This window comes from Nerophis ophidion, linkage group LG04 (assembly GCF_033978795.1).
Source record: "Nerophis ophidion isolate RoL-2023_Sa linkage group LG04, RoL_Noph_v1.0, whole genome shotgun sequence".
Classification (NCBI taxonomy): domain Eukaryota; kingdom Metazoa; phylum Chordata; class Actinopteri; order Syngnathiformes; family Syngnathidae; genus Nerophis; species Nerophis ophidion.
In genome coordinates, this window is record NC_084614.1 from 84,229,693 (window position 1) to 84,247,485 (window position 17,793).

The 17,793-nt window shown below is 35.9% G+C and overlaps 1 protein-coding gene across 2 annotated transcripts in view; it reads left to right on the top strand.

Moving 5' to 3' along the window:
- Positions 1 to 16,134: 16,134 nt before the first annotated feature.
- LOC133552091 (KN motif and ankyrin repeat domain-containing protein 4-like) overlaps positions 16,135 to 17,793 on the top strand; it is a 35,169-nt gene continuing 33,510 nt past the window's right edge. The window contains exon 1 of one of the 2 annotated variants that reach the window (XM_061899413.1): positions 16,135 to 16,576. The gene's annotated coding sequence lies outside the window, so the exon portion shown is untranslated. The remainder of the gene's footprint in view (positions 16,577 to 17,793) is intronic. The other variant, XM_061899412.1, reaches the window with a different exon arrangement.

Sequence of the window (17,793 nt, forward strand, 5' to 3'; positions counted from 1 at the left end):
TTGTCCGGGTGATGGCAGAAGCACCAGCATGTATGGGTGAAAGAAAGAAGCACCAGTGTGACCCCAGGATGCAGGGAAGGTAGGTAAAGTGCAGGTAAAAATATGTTGAATGGGTAAAGGCAGGAAACGCCAGCAAAAGTCTGTCCCGTCCATCGCTGATTGCAGCTTTAATAATTAATTTGTTTTTGCAAATAATCATTAACTTAAAATTTAATGGCTGCAACACGTGCCAAAGTAGTTGGGAAAGGGCATGTTCACCACTGTGTTACATAACCTTTCCTTTTAATAACACTCTGTAAAAATTTGGCAACTGAGGAGACCAATTTTTGAAGCTTTTAAGTGGAATTCTTTCCCATTCTTGCTTGATGTACAGCTTAACACATTTTCAGGTCTGGACTACAGGCAGGCCAGTCTAGTACCCGCACTCTTTTACTACGAACCCACGCGGTTGTAACATGTGGCTTTGCATTGTCTTGCTGAAAAAAGCAGGGGCGTCCATGATAACGTTGCTTGGATGGCAAAATATGTTGCTCCAGAACCTGTTTGTACTATTAATGGTGTCTTCACAGATGTGTAAGTTACCCATGCCTTGGGCACTAATACACTTCCATACCATCACACATGCTGGCTTTTGAACTTTGCACCTATAACGATCCAGATGTTTCTTTTCCTCTTTGGTCCGGAAGACATGACGTCCACAGTTTCCGAAAACAATTTGAAATGTGGACTCGTCAGACCACAGAACACTTTTCCACTTTGCATCAGTCCATTTTAGGCAAGCTCGGGCCCCAGCGAAGCCGGAGGCTTTTCTGGGTGTTGTTGACAAATGGCCCACAATGCCCACACGCGATCCAGAAAAGCGCTTTCCGCTGGTTGTTTTAGTCCCGATTTTTCGATTTACAAACACATGAATACACACGGGTAACAACGATCGGTTTTCTTTTTGTTATTATCAAACCAAAGAACGGGAGAAATGGATTTAAATGTAATTCTTTTTCTGTTCCAAACAACAAACCGATGGTCGCGACGTACACATACCCTCAAACATAACTCGTTTCTTTGGATGCCAATAACTATGAACACCACATTCCCCGTCGTTTCACCCCAGAAGTTGAAAACCCACACCTCTGCAGAAGGACCCCCAAAGTTAATCCTAGAACAGACCTGGGAAAATTAAGATGGAGTGATCTTTTCTAATGACCGTAAGTCTTGAACTATGCAAACTATTTCAATGGTTGGAATCTGGGATTTTGCATGATATACTAGTTACTATGGTAATCTAATTAGTTACTATGGTAATCTAATTAGTTACTATAGTAATCCAAGTCACAACAGTTCAGACGAGGCATCAAGCAGTGTGGGTGGGGAGCGTTTCCACAGAGCGTTTCCAGAGCCTGAAATTCGAGAGTCAGGGACAGACGCGGAAGATTTTTACAACAAAACTCTAAAGCTTACAGACTAAAAAATGTTGGGTCAAAAAAATAACCCAATTTTAACCCAAATGCTGGTTCGGAAAAGGACGAACCCCGTATTTAAGGTATTTTAACTCAACATCCGTCCATCCATCCATCCATTTTTCTAACTGCTTGTCCTGTTCAGGGTTGCGGGGTTGCTGGAACCTATCTCAGCTGCATTTGGGCGGAAGGTGGGGTACACCCTGGACAAGTCGCCAACTCAACGCAGGGCCGACACAGATAGACGGACAACATTCCCACAAATCTTTAGTATTGCCAATCAACCTATCCCCAGGTGCATGTCTTTTGAGGTGGGAGGAAGCCAGAGTACCCGGAGGGAACCCACGCAGTCAGGGGGCTTACATGCAAACTTCCCGATCCTGAACGCAGGATTGAGCCCAGGACTTCCGTATTTGGGTTACTTTTTTTCAAACCAACTTTTGCGTTGAATTATTTAACCAAAAAGTTGAGTAATGATAACTTAATGTTGGGTTAACCCCAACCCAACTTTTGGGTTGAATTATTTAACTCAAAAGTTGAGTTATTCTAACGCAATGATGGTTGATTCGTAACCCAACTATTGGGTTGAATTATTTAACTCAAAAGTTGAGTTATTCTAACGGAATGATGGTTGATTCGTAACCCAACTATTGGGTTGAATTATTAAACTCAAAAGTTGAGTTATTCTAACGCAATGATGGTTGATTCGTAACCCAACTATTGGGTTGAATTATTTAACTCAAAAGTTGAGTTATTCTAACGGAATGATGGTTGATTCGTAACCCAACTATTGGGTTGAATTATTAAACTCAAAAGTTGAGTTATTCTAACGGAATGATGGTTGATTCGTAACCCAACTATTGGGTTGAATTATTTAACTCAAAAGTTGAGTTATTCTAACGGAATGATGGTTGATTCGTAACCCAACTATTGGGTTGAATTATTTAACTCAAAAGTTGAGTTATTCTAACGCAATGATGGTTGATTCGTAACCCAACTATTGGGTTAAATTATTTAACTCAAAAGTTGAGTTATTCTAACGCAATGATGGTTGAGTCGTAACCCAACTATTGGGTTGAATTATTTAACTCAAAAGTTGAGTTATTCTAACAGAATGATGGTTGATTCGTAACCCAACTATTGGGTTGAATTATTAAACTCAAAGTTGAGTTATTCTAACGCAATGATGGTTGATTCGTAACCCAACTATTGGGTTGAATTATTTAACTCGAAAGTTGAGATATTCTAACGCAATGATGGTTGATTCGTAACCCAACTATTGGGTTGAATTATTTAACTCAAAAGTTGAGTTATTCTAACGGAATGATGGTTGATTCGTAACCCAACTATTGGGTTAAATTATTTAACTCAAAAGTTGAGTTATTCTAACGCAATGATGGTTGAGTCGCAACCCAACTATTGGGTTGAATTATTTAACTCAAAAGTTGAGTTATTCTAACGCAATGATGGTTGATTCGTAACCCAACTATTGGGTTGAATTATTTAACTCAAAAGTTGAGTTATTCTAACGCAATGATGGTTGATTCGTAACCCAACTATTGGGTTGAATTATTTAACTCAAAAGTTGAGTTATTCTAACGCAATGATGGTTGATTCGTAACCCAACTATTGGGTTGAATTATTTAACTCAAAAGTTGAGTTATTCTAACGGAATGATGGTTGATTCGTAACCCAACTATTGGGTTGAATTATTTAACTCGAAAGTTGAGTTATTCTAACGGAATGATGGTTGATTCGTAACCCAACTATTGGGTTGAATTATTTAACTCAAAAGTAGAGTTATTCAAACGGAATGATAATTGATTCGTAACCCAACTATTGGGTTGAATTCTTTAACTCGAAAGTTGAGGTATTCTAACGCAACGATGGTTGATTCGTAACCCAACTATTGGGTTGAATTATTTAACTCAAAAGTTGAGTTATTCTAACGCAATGATGGTTGATTCGTAACCCAGCTATTGGGTTGAATTATTTAACTCAAAAGTAGAGTTATTCTAACGGAATGATGGTTGATTCGTAACCCAACTATTGGGTTGAATTATTTAACTCGAAAGTTGAGTTATTCTAACGGAATGATGGTTGATTCGTAACCCAACTATTGGGTTGAATTATTTAACTCAAAAGTAGAGTTATTCTAACGGAATGATGGTTGATTCGTAACCCAACTATTGGGTTGAATTATTTAACTCGAAAGTTGAGTTATTCTAACGGAATGATGGTTGATTCGTAACCCAACTATTGGGTTGAATTATTTAACTCAAAAGCTGAGTTATTCTAACGCAATGATGGTTGATTCGTAACCCAACAATTGGGTTGAATTATTTAACTCAAAAGTTGAGTTATTCTAACAGAATGATGGTTGATTTGTAACCCAACTATTGGGTTGAATTATTTAACTCAAAAGTTGAGTTATTCTAACGCAACGATGGTTGATTCGTAACCCAACAATTGGGTTGAATTATTTACCTCAAAAGTTGAGTTATTCTAACGGAATGATGATTGATTCGTAACCCAACTATTGGGTTGAATTATTTAACTCAAAAGTTGAGTTATTCTAACGCAATGATGGTTGATTTGTAACCCAACTATTGGGTTGAATTATTTAACTCAAAAGTTGAGTTATTCTAACGCAACGATGGTTGATTCGTAACCCAACTATTGGGTTGAATTATTTACCTCAAAAGTTGAGTTATTCCAAGGCAATGATGGTTGATTCGTAACCCAACTATTGGGTTGAATTATTAAACTCAAAAGTTGAGTTATTCTAACGCAACGATGGTTGATTCGTAACCCAACTATTGGGTTGAATTATTTAACTCAAAAGTTGAGTTATTCTAACGGAATGATGGTTGATTCGTAACCCAACTATTGGGTTGAATTATTTAACTCAAAAGTTGAGTTATTCTAACGCAATGATGGTTGATTCGTAACCCAACTATTGGGTTGAATTATTTAACTCAAAAGTTAAGTTAATCTAACGCAATGATGGTTGATTCGTAACCCAACTATTGGGTTGAATTATTTAACTCAAAAGTTGAGTTATTCTAACGGAATGATGGTTGATTCGTAACCCAACTATTGGGTTGAATTATTTAACTCGAAAGTTGAGTTATTCTAACGGAATGATGGTTGATTCGTAACCCAACTATTAGGTTGAATTATTTAACTCAAAAGCTGAGTTATTCTAACGCAATGATGGTTGATTCGTAACCCAACTATTGGGTTGAATTATTTAACTCAAAAGTTGAGTTATTCTAACGCAATGATGGTTGATTCGTAACCCAACTATTGGGTTAAATTATTTAACTCAAAAGTTGAGTTATTCTAACGGAATGATGATTGATTCGTAACCCAACTATTGGGTTGAATTATTTAACTCAAAAGTTGAGTTATTCTAACGGAATGATGGTTGATTCGTAACCCAACTATTGGGTTAAATTATTTAACTCAAAAGTTGAGTTATTCTAACGCAATGATGGTTGAGTCGCAACCCAACTATTGGGTTGAATTATTTAACTCAAAAGTTGAGTTATTCTAACGCAATGATGGTTGATTCGTAACCCAACTATTGGGTCGAATTATTTAACTCAAAATTTGAGTTATTCAAACGCAATGATGGTTGATTCGTAACCCAACTATTGGGTTGAATTATTTAACTCAAAAGTTGAGTTATTCTAAGGCAATGATGGTTGATTCGTAACCCAACTATTGGGTTGAATTATTTAACTCAAAAGTTGAGTTATTCTAAGGCAATGATGGTTGATTCGTAACCCAACTATTGGGTTAAATTATTTAACTCAAAAGTTGAGTTATTCTAACGGAATGATGATTGATTCGTAACCCAACTATTGGGTTGAATTATTTAACTCAAAAGTTGAGTTATTCTAACGGAATGATGGTTGATTCGTAACCCAACTATTGGGTTAAATTATTTAACTCAAAAGTTGAGTTATTCTAACGGAATGATGGTTGATTCGTAACCCAACTATTGGGTTGAATTATTTAACTCAAAAGTTGAGTTATTCTAACGCAATGATGGTTGATTCGTAACCCAACTATTGGGTTGAATTATTTAACTCAAAAGTTGAGTTATTCTAACGCAATGATGGTTGATTCGTAACCCAACTATTGGGTTGAATTATTTAACTCAAAAGTTGAGTTATTCTAACGGAATGATGGTTGATTCGTAACCCAACTATTGGGTTGAATTATTTAACTCAAAAGTAGAGTTATTCAAACGGAATGATAATTGATTCGTAACCCAACTATTGGGTTGAATTATTTAACTCAAAAGCTGAGTTATTCTAACGCAATGATGGTTGATTCCTAACCCAACTATTGGGTTGAATTCTTTAACTCGAAAGTTGAGGTATTCTAACGCAACGATGGTTGATTCGTAACCCAACTATTGGGTTGAATTATTTAACTCAAAAGTTGAGTTATTCTAACGCAATGATGGTTGATTCGTAACCCAACTATTGGGTTGAATTATTTAACTCGAAAGTTGAGTTATTCTAACGGAATGATGGTTGATTCGTAACCCAACTATTGGGTTGAATTATTTAACTCAAAAGCTGAGTTATTCTAACGCAATGATGGTTGATTCGTAACCCAACAATTGGGTTGAATTATTTAACTCAAAAGTTGAGTTATTCTAACAGAATGATGGTTGATTTGTAACCCAACTATTGGGTTGAATTATTTAACTCAAAAGTTGAGTTATTCTAACGGAATGATGATTGATTCGTAACCCAACTATTGGGTTGAATTATTTAACTCAAAAGTTGAGTTATTCTAACGGAATGATGATTGATTCGTAACCCAACTATTGGGTTGAATTATTTAACTCAAAAGTTGAGTTATTCTAACGGAATGATGATTGATTCGTAACCCAACTATTGGGTTGAATTATTTAACTCAAAAGTTGAGTTATTCTAACGGAATGATGGTTGATTCGTAACCCAACTATTGGGTTAAATTATTTAACTCAAAAGTTGAGTTATTCTAACGCAATGATGGTTGAGTCGCAACCCAACTATTGGGTTGAATTATTTAACTCAAAAGTTGAGTTATTCTAACGCAATGATGGTTGATTCGTAACCCAACTATTGGGTTGAATTATTTAACTCAAAAGTTGAGTTATACTAACGCAATGATGGTTGATTCGTAACCCAACTATTGGGTTGAATTATTTAACTCAAAAGTTGAGTTATTCTAACGGAATGATGGTTGATTCGTAACCCAACTATTGGGTTGAATTATTTAACTCGAAAGTTGAGTTATTCTAACGGAATGATGGTTGATTCGTAACCCAACTATTGGGTTGAATTATTTAACTCAAAAGCTGAGTTATTCTAACGCAATGATGGTTGATTCCTAACCCAACTATTGGGTTGAATTATTTAACTCAAAAGTTGAGTTATTCTAACGCAATGATGGTTGAGTCGCAACCCAACTATTGGGTTGAATTATTTAACTCAAAAGTTGAGTTATTCTAACGCAATGATGGTTGATTCGTAACCCAACTATTGGGTTGAATTATTTAACTCAAAAGTTGAGTTATACTAACGCAATGATGGTTGATTCGTAACCCAACTATTGGGTTGAATTATTTAACTCAAAAGTTGAGTTATTCTAACGGAATGATGGTTGATTCGTAACCCAACTATTGGGTTGAATTATTTAACTCGAAAGTTGAGTTATTCTAACGGAATGATGGTTGATTCGTAACCCAACTATTGGGTTGAATTATTTAACTCAAAAGTAGAGTTATTCAAACGGAATGATAATTGATTCGTAACCCAACTATTGGGTTGAATTATTTAACTCAAAAGCTGAGTTATTCTAACGCAATGATGGTTGATTCCTAACCCAACTATTGGGTTGAATTATTAAACTCAAAAGTTGAGTTATTCTAACGCAACGATGGTTGATTCGTAACCCAACTATTGGGTTGAATTATTTAACTCAAAAGTTGAGTTATTCTAACGGAATGATGGTTGATTCGTAACCCAACTATTGGGTTGAATTATTTAACTCAAAAGTTGAGTTATTCTAACGGAATGATGGTTGATTCGTAACCCAACTATTGGGTTGAATTATTTAACTCAAAAGTTGAGTTATTCTAACGCAATGATGGTTGATTCGTAACCCAACTATTGGGTTGAATTATTTAACTCGAAAGTTGAGTTATTCTAACGCAATGATGGTTGATTCGTAACCCAACTATTGGGTTGAATTATTTAACTCAAAAGCTGAGTTATTCTAACGCAATGATGGTTGATTCGTAACCCAACTATTGGGTTGAATTATTTAACTCAAAAGTTGAGTTATTCTAACGCAATGATGGTTGATTCGTAACCCAACTATTGGGTTAAATTATTTAACTCAAAAGTTGAGTTATTCTAACGGAATGATGATTGATTCGTAACCCAACTATTGGGTTGAATTATTTAACTCAAAAGTTGAGTTATTCTAACGGAATGATGGTTGATTCGTAACCCAACTATTGGGTTAAATTATTTAACTCAAAAGTTGAGTTATTCTAACGCAATGATGGTTGAGTCGCAACCCAACTATTGGGTTGAATTATTTAACTCAAAAGTTGAGTTATTCTAACGCAATGATGGTTGATTCGTAACCCAACTATTGGGTCGAATTATTTAACTCAAAATTTGAGTTATTCAAACGCAATGATGGTTGATTCGTAACCCAACTATTGGGTTGAATTATTTAACTCAAAAGTTGAGTTATTCTAAGGCAATGATGGTTGATTCGTAACCCAACTATTGGGTTGAATTATTTAACTCAAAAGTTGAGTTATTCTAAGGCAATGATGGTTGATTCGTAACCCAACTATTGGGTTAAATTATTTAACTCAAAAGTTGAGTTATTCTAACGGAATGATGATTGATTCGTAACCCAACTATTGGGTTGAATTATTTAACTCAAAAGTTGAGTTATTCTAACGGAATGATGGTTGATTCGTAACCCAACTATTGGGTTAAATTATTTAACTCAAAAGTTGAGTTATTCTAACGGAATGATGGTTGATTCGTAACCCAACTATTGGGTTGAATTATTTAACTCAAAAGTTGAGTTATTCTAACGCAATGATGGTTGATTCGTAACCCAACTATTGGGTTGAATTATTTAACTCAAAAGTTGAGTTATTCTAACGCAATGATGGTTGATTCGTAACCCAACTATTGGGTTGAATTATTTAACTCAAAAGTTGAGTTATTCTAACGGAATGATGATTGATTCGTAACCCAACTATTGGGTTGAATTATTTAACTCAAAAGCTGAGTTATTCTAACGCAATGATGGTTGATTCCTAACCCAACTATTGGGTTGAATTCTTTAACTCGAAAGTTGAGGTATTCTAACGCAACGATGGTTGATTCGTAACCCAACTATTGGGTTGAATTATTTAACTCAAAAGTTGAGTTATTCTAACGCAATGATGGTTGATTCGTAACCCAACTATTGGGTTGAATTATTTAACTCGAAAGTTGAGTTATTCTAACGGAATGATGGTTGATTCGTAACCCAACTATTGGGTTGAATTATTTAACTCAAAAGCTGAGTTATTCTAACGCAATGATGGTTGATTCGTAACCCAACAATTGGGTTGAATTATTTAACTCAAAAGTTGAGTTATTCTAACAGAATGATGGTTGATTTGTAACCCAACTATTGGGTTGAATTATTTAACTCAAAAGTTGAGTTATTCTAACGGAATGATGATTGATTCGTAACCCAACTATTGGGTTGAATTATTTAACTCAAAAGTTGAGTTATTCTAACGGAATGATGATTGATTCGTAACCCAACTATTGGGTTGAATTATTTAACTCAAAAGTTGAGTTATTCTAACGGAATGATGATTGATTCGTAACCCAACTATTGGGTTGAATTATTTAACTCAAAAGTTGAGTTATTCTAACGGAATGATGGTTGATTCGTAACCCAACTATTGGGTTAAATTATTTAACTCAAAAGTTGAGTTATTCTAACGCAATGATGGTTGAGTCGCAACCCAACTATTGGGTTGAATTATTTAACTCAAAAGTTGAGTTATTCTAACGCAATGATGGTTGATTCGTAACCCAACTATTGGGTTGAATTATTTAACTCAAAAGTTGAGTTATACTAACGCAATGATGGTTGATTCGTAACCCAACTATTGGGTTGAATTATTTAACTCAAAAGTTGAGTTATTCTAACGGAATGATGGTTGATTCGTAACCCAACTATTGAGTTGAATTATTTAACTCGAAAGTTGAGTTATTCTAACGGAATGATGGTTGATTCGTAACCCAACTATTGGGTTGAATTATTTAACTCAAAAGTAGAGTTATTCAAACGGAATGATAATTGATTCGTAACCCAACTATTGGGTTGAATTATTTAACTCAAAAGCTGAGTTATTCTAACGCAATGATGGTTGATTCCTAACCCAACTATTGGGTTGAATTATTTAACTCGAAAGTTGAGGTATTCTAACGCAACGATGGTTGATTCGTAACCCAACTATTGGGTTGAATTATTTAACTCAAAAGTTGAGTTATTCTAACGCAATGATGGTTGATTCGTAACCCAACTATTGGGTTGAATTATTTAACTCAAAAGTAGAGTTATTCTAACGGAATGATGGTTGATTCGTAACCCAACTATTGGGTTGAATTATTTAACTCGAAAGTTGAGTTATTCTAACGGAATGATGGTTGATTCGTAACCCAACTATTGGGTTGAATTATTTAACTCAAAAGTAGAGTTATTCTAACGGAATGATGGTTGATTCGTAACCCAACTATTGGGTTGAATTATTTAACTCAAAAGTAGAGTTATTCTAACGGAATGATGGTTGATTCGTAACCCAACTATTGGGTTGAATTATTTAACTCGAAAGTTGAGTTATTCTAACGGAATGATGGTTGATTTGTAACCCAACTATTGGGTTGAATTATTTAACTCAAAAGTTGAGTTATTCTAACGCAACGATGGTTGATTCGTAACCCAACAATTGGGTTGAATTATTTACCTCAAAAGTTGAGTTATTCTAACGGAATGATGATTGATTCGTAACCCAACTATTGGGTTGAATTATTTAACTCAAAAGTTGAGTTATTCTAACGCAATGATGGTTGATTTGTAACCCAACTATTGGGTTGAATTATTTAACTCAAAAGTTGAGTTATTCTAACGCAACGATGGTTGATTCGTAACCCAACTATTGGGTTGAATTATTTACCTCAAAAGTTGAGTTATTCTAAGGCAATGATGGTTGATTCGTAACCCAACTATTGGGTTGAATTATTAAACTCAAAAGTTGAGTTATTCTAACGGAATGATGGTTGATTCGTAACCCAACTATTGGGTTGAATTATTTAACTCAAAAGTTGAGTTATTCTAACGCAATGATGGTTGATTCGTAACCCATTTATTGGGTTGAATTATTTAACTCAAAAGTTTAGTTATTCTAACGCAATGATGGTTGAGTCGTAACCCAACTATTGGGTTGAATTATTTAACTCGAAAGTTGAGGTATTCTAACGGAATGATGGGTTGAATTATTTAATTCAAAAGTTGAGTTATTCTAACGGAATGATAATTGATTCGTAACCCAACCATTGGGTTAAATTATTTAACTCAAAAGTTGAGTTATTCTAACGGAATGATGGTTGATTCGTAACCCAACTATTGGGTTGAATTATTTAACTCAAAAGTTGAGTTATTCTAACGGAATGATGGTTGATTCGTAACCCAACTATTGGGTTGAATTATTTAACTCAAAAGTTGAGTTATTCTAACGGAATGATGGTTGATTCGTAACCCAACTATTGGGTTGAATTATTTAACTCAAAAGTTGAGTTATTCTAACGCAATGATGGTTGATTCGTAACCCAACTATTGGGTTGAATTATTTAACTCAAAAGTTGAGTTATTCTAACGGAATGATGGTTGATTCGTAACCCAACTATTGGGTTGAATTATTTAACTCAAAAGTAGAGTTATTCTAACGGAATGATGGTTGATTCGTAACCCAACTATTGGGTCGAATTATTTAACTCAAAAGTTGAGTTATTCTAAGGCAATGATGGTTGATTTGTAACCCAACTATTGGGTTGAATTATTTAACTCGAAAGTTGAGTTATTCTAAGGCAATGATGGTTGATTTGTAACCCAACTATTGGGTTGAATTATTTAACTCAAAAGTTGAGTTATTCTAATGCAATGATGGTTGATTCGTAACCCAACAATTGGGTTGAATTATTTACCTCAAAAGTTGAGTTATTCTAACGGAATGATGATTGATTCGTAACCCAACTATTGGGTTGAATTATTTAACTCAAAAGTTGAGTTATTCTAACGCAATGATGGTTGATTTGTAACCCAACTATTGGGTTGAATTATTTAACTCAAAAGTTGAGTTATTCTAACGCAACGATGGTTGATTCGTAACCCAACTATTGGGTTGAATTATTTACCTCAAAAGTTGAGTTATTCTAAGGCAATGATGGTTGATTCGTAACCCAACTATTGGGTTGAATTATTAAACTCAAAAGTTGAGTTATTCTAACGCAACGATGGTTGATTCGTAACCCAACTATTGGGTTGAATTATTTAACTCAAAAGTTGAGTTATTCTAACGGAATGATGGTTGATTCGTAACCCAACTATTGGGTTGAATTATTTAACTCAAAAGTTGAGTTATTCTAACGGAATGATGGTTGATTCGTAACCCAACTATCGGGTTGAATTATTTAACTCAAAAGTTGAGTTATTCTAACGGAATGATGGTTGATTCGTAACCCAACTATTGTGTTGAATTATTTAACTCAAAAGTTGAGTTATTCTAACGCAATGATGGTTGATTCGTAACCCAACTATTGGGTTGAATTATTTACCTCAAAAGTTGAGTTATTCTAACGAAATGATGATTGATTCGTAACCCAACTATTGGGTTGAATTATTTAACTCAAAAGTTGAGTTATTCTAACGCAATGATGGTTGATTCGTAACCCAACTATTGGGTTGAATTATTTACCTCAAAAGTTGAGTTATTCTAACGAAATGATGATTGATTCGTAACCCAACTATTGGGTTGAAATATTTAACTCAAAAGTTGAGTTATTCTAACGGAATGATGGTTGATTCGTAACCCAACTATTGGGTTGAATTATTTACCTCAAAAGTTGAGTTATTCTAACGAAATGATGATTGATTCGTAACCCAACTATTGGGTTGAATTATTTAACTCAAAAGTTGAGTTATTCTAACGGAATGATGGTTGATTCGTAACCCAACTATTGGGTTGAATTATTTAACTCAAAAGTTGAGTTATTCTAACGGAATGATGGTTGATTCGTAACCCAACTATTGGGTTGAATTATTTAACTCAAAAGTTGAGTTATTCTAACGCAATGATGGTTGATTCGTAACCCAACTATTGGGTTGAATTATTTAACTCAAAAGCTGAGTTATTCTAACGCAATGATGGTTGATTCGTAACCCAACTATTGGGTTGAATTATTTACCTCAAAAGTTGAGTTATTCTAACGAAATGATGATTGATTCGTAACCCAACTATTGGGTTGAATTATTTAACTCAAAAGTTGAGTTATTCTAACGCAATGATGGTTGATTCGTAACCCAACTATTGGGTCGAATTATTTAACTCAAAATTTGAGTTATTCAAACGCAATGATGGTTGATTCGTAACCCAACTATTGGGTTGAATTATTTACCTCAAAAGTTGAGTTATTCTAACGAAATGATGATTGATTCGTAACCCAACTATTGGGTTGAATTATTTAACTCAAAAGTTGAGTTATTCTAAGGCAATGATGGTTGATTCGTAACCCAACTATTGGGTTGAATTATTTAACTCAAAAGTTGAGTTATTCTAAGGCAATGATGGTTGATTCGTAACCCAACTATTGGGTTGAATTATTTAACTCAAAAGTTGAGTTATTCTAACGGAATGATGGTTGATTCGTAACCCAACTATTGGGTTGAATTATTTAACTCAAAAGTTGAGTTATTCTAAAGCGATGATGGTTGATTCGTAACCCAACTATTGGGTTGAATTATTTAACTCCAAAGTTGAGTTATTCTAACGGAATGATGATTGATTCGTAACCCAACTATTGGGTTGAATTATTTAACTCAAAAGTTGAGTTATTCTAACAGAATGATGGTTGATTCATAACCCAACTATTGGGTTGAATTTTTTAACTCAAAAGTTGAGTTATTCTAACGCAATGATGGTTGATTCGTAACCCAACTATTGGGTTGAATTATTTAACTCAAAAGTTGAGTTATTCTAACGGAATGATGGTTGATTCGTAACCCAACTATTGGGTTGAATTATTTAACTCAAAAGTTGAGTTATTCTAACGGAATGATGGTTGATTCGTAACCCAACTATTGGGTTGAATTGTTTACCTCAAAAGTTGAGTTATTCTAACGGAATGATGATTGATTCGTAACCCAACTATTGGGTTGAATTTTTAACACAAAAGCTGAGTTATGCTCACGACAATGTTGGGTTATTCCAAACCCAACTATTGGGTTGTGCAATTTTGTGCAATTTAGTGCTTCTTGATCCAATAGTTTATCAAAAATGATACCTTTTACTGCTGGTTTGACCTACTCATTCACAACTATTGATTAAAATTATGTTTATTCCATTAAAACATTCTCAAAAGCTAGATATGAGTGACATTTTTATTTTTTACAAGAATGGCCGTCTATGGTCTATGCTCAAATATTTTCATGTAGATAAGAAATGTTATTATATATAATTTTAGTGAGAATAATCCTTGATGAAATTCCCTTCTAGAAAAAAGTACCTTTTTAATTAAAAAAAAGCCTTTTACTCCAAAATGCGTTACTCATTGAAAAACAACCCAAAAATGGCTCATAGTTTTGAAAACCCAGATAGGTCTTAAGTTCAAACCCCAATTGAGTCCTACCAAAGACTGTAAAAATGAGACCTATTACCTCCCGACTTGCGGGTGGAACAAAGGGATGGGTCAATCGCAGATGGTAATTTCACCACACCCAGTGTGTGTGTGAGACTATCAGTGGTACTTTAACTTTTAAATTGAGTTAAAATAATACCCTTTTAACCCCCAAAAAAGATTTCTCTTCATATCAGTAGTCAGTTATCACAAGGCCACCTGCCGCCAGAAAACAAGAAGAAGAAGAACACCTACGTGCGATTACTGCTATCACGGCAGAAGCTGCAAAACAACCAAAGAAACGAAAAGTTTTGTAGGAGGAGGCCAAAAAAAGAAAAAGGTAAGCTATCCGGATAAAAAGACAGTCAAGGATCAACATTGGCCCGACTTTCACTCCTTGGCGTGAGCTCAAAGACGGGGAATTTCAGACCGATGCTACCTTGGCTCTGTTCCTGCTAAACTAGTGAATGAATTTCCGTGTTCAAATGATAATGCTAATGCTATTGTTAGCTATCAAAAATTTTACGTGTTAGCAATAAATAGCCACCACACTACTTCCTCCGTAAAAACTCTCCCGGCGGTCTTTCTTCTTTCTGCATCCATCCCGATACATTCTTGGTTAGAGTGTCCGCCCTGGGATCGGCAGGTTGCATCAGATCTATCAGATTGTAGGCGGTTCTATTTTTTAACCCTTCGCGTTTACATTTTGCGGTTTGTTTCATTTTTGTTGCATTTCGCTTGATTGTAAAATATGTCGACAGACAGGGTGGGTGCCATTCATATGTTGTCAATATTCAGTGTTTTATCGTTCATAGTTAATATTTCAAATCCTGAATTAGTTTAGTCTTTATTTAAAGGGACAATGCACAGAAACATTAAGCTCAAAGACAGAGATGTTCTGTACCAGATTATAGCTAAATAGCTAATTTCCATCTGTAGTCCCTGGCTACCTAAATTAAAGGGATAGAAAAATCAGGCAATAAAATTATTACAATAAAATCGTACCATATCCTGTAATCAAATTAAGAAAAGTCGTAAATTGCCCTTTCATGGACACATACTTAATATAGAACAAAACCACACCTCATTTACATCATCACACAAATACAATACATGCTCTTGTTCACATTTGTCATCATTCGTCAAAACAACCATGATTTTAACAGACACACCTCACAATTTACAACAAAAATGCTGTCATGGATAAATATGATCCGTCAAAGATAGTGGTCACCTTATTGACCGTGTGAGCAGCTTTAATTGATTTGATTTTCATGTACATTCCGGGTGTCTCATTCAGTAAAAAAAACTTAAAATTCCATTTTGGTGTTCAAGCCGGTCTGTCATAACGTTTTTAGCATTCAATCCGAGAAAAAATGGCCCAGGCCTGTTTTACAAACCAGGATTATTTCCATAAACGTCATGCTGTTTTATCTTCGCACATTTAACGGCACCACGTCACGCTTATAAACACCACTTGTGCTTGCGGAAAACAAACGCTATTCTTTTTTTTCCTGGCATGATCGCGAAAGGGCGGGAGGTCGCAAGACGGACGGAAAGGGGATCCGTGAAGAATGAGGGGGCACGGCCTGTGGGACTTAGCCTCCATGGATGGCACCAAGCCCCCCCCCCCCCGGCCCCTGCTCTCTCCCTTCTGTTGACTCGCAGAGGACACGGACCCCATGGCAATGGATTGGGTTACAGGCCCAGGACTTTCCCTGACTAACTGCTCCACATCGCCACATAAAGTCCACACCAGCAGCTGTCTTTCTCAGCAAACGACACCTCTTGACTCCCACTCTCGCAAGTGTGTTTCTTCATTTAAGGCCGCGTAGTAGAAAGGCATGTTCCCAGGCTCCTCCCCGCTCCCTATTCTCCTTTCACACACCGGCACACCCCCGGCTTCTGTTATGGCCGACGCTGCGTGCACGTCGGCATTCACCAGACAGCTCCGGCATGTCACTCTCCCTGACAGCACAGGACACACACGAACACGCTGAGGACGACAAAGTGGGGACCTCTTCAGACAAAGTGGGGACGTCTTCAGACAAAGTGAGGACGTCTTCAGACAAAGTGAGGACCGCTTAAGACAAAGCGGGGACCGATCAAAGGAGACATTCAAGAACCGAGGTAGGCTTGTCACAACTTTTCCTTGAAGACCTTTCTGCAGAAATGAAAAAGTGTGACTCAAGTCGCTTTTCGGACCAAAGCTTTGGGAAAACGTACCAGTATTTTAAGATGCATGTCAACGTAAACACACACTCGACCTTTAACTTGGGTTCTTCTCGGGTGAAGCTCCAGCAGCTGTTGCACGCTTTGAACTTCAGTTCCACCCGTCACGATAAAAGCTTACAAACGTCGGGACGACTACGATTGCGGGATTAAAACAAGCTACGGGTCTGAAGGCAGTGAAACCCTGGCAAAAAAAAAACGTGCGTTTCAGACAGACAAAGTCGGGCCAAACCGCTTGGTTGAGAATATAAATCTCTTCCAGCCATGCGGTGGAAAAAAATGCTGTCCGTGCAGCCAAGACGGGGTGAAAAGAAGGGACTTTTCTAGGAAGAGATGAGGAAAATGAAAATAAAAAGAGGATGAGGAATATACTCTGTCAAAACTCCCGACATTCAGGGCGATGTTAAACGTCCAGATGTCACGAGAGACCTGTTTGGAGGAGGTCGGATCAACTTTGACTTGCGTCAGGTTCAATCCAGGCGAGCTCAGGTGTGTCCAAAGGTTTTCCACCTAGGGCTGCGAAGAATGTGGGTGGGTCACTTAGATATATGTTGGAGGAAAAAGATGGTAAAATGAATCAGTTGATCAGTAAATGCTGAACTATATGAAAACACATTGTTTTGATAGATTTTGTGTTATTGGCTTCAAAGTAGATATTTGGAAGAGTTATGCCAAATATTTATTTTGTTGTCAATCACAAATTCACTTTAGTCAGATTTAGTCTTAGACCTACATTTATCTGATCTAGTCAGACTTTGATTGGTCAAATCTAGTCTTGGACTTAGATTGGTCAGATCTAGTCTTAAAGTTAGGTTGTTCAGATCTAGTCTTAAAGTTAGGTTGTTCAGATCTAGTCTTAGACTTAAATCGGTGAGATCTAGTCTTATTCTTAGATTGGTCGGATCTATTGTTAGATTTAAATTTGTCTGATCTCGTTTTAGGCCTACATTGGTCTGATCTTGTCTTAGATTTAGATTGGTCTGATCAAGTCATAGACCTACATTGGTCTGATCTGGTTTTAAGACTTAGGTTGGTCTGATCTAGTCTTAGGCCTACATTGGTCTGATCTAGTCTTAGATTTAGGTTGGTCTGATCAAGTCATAGACCTACATTGG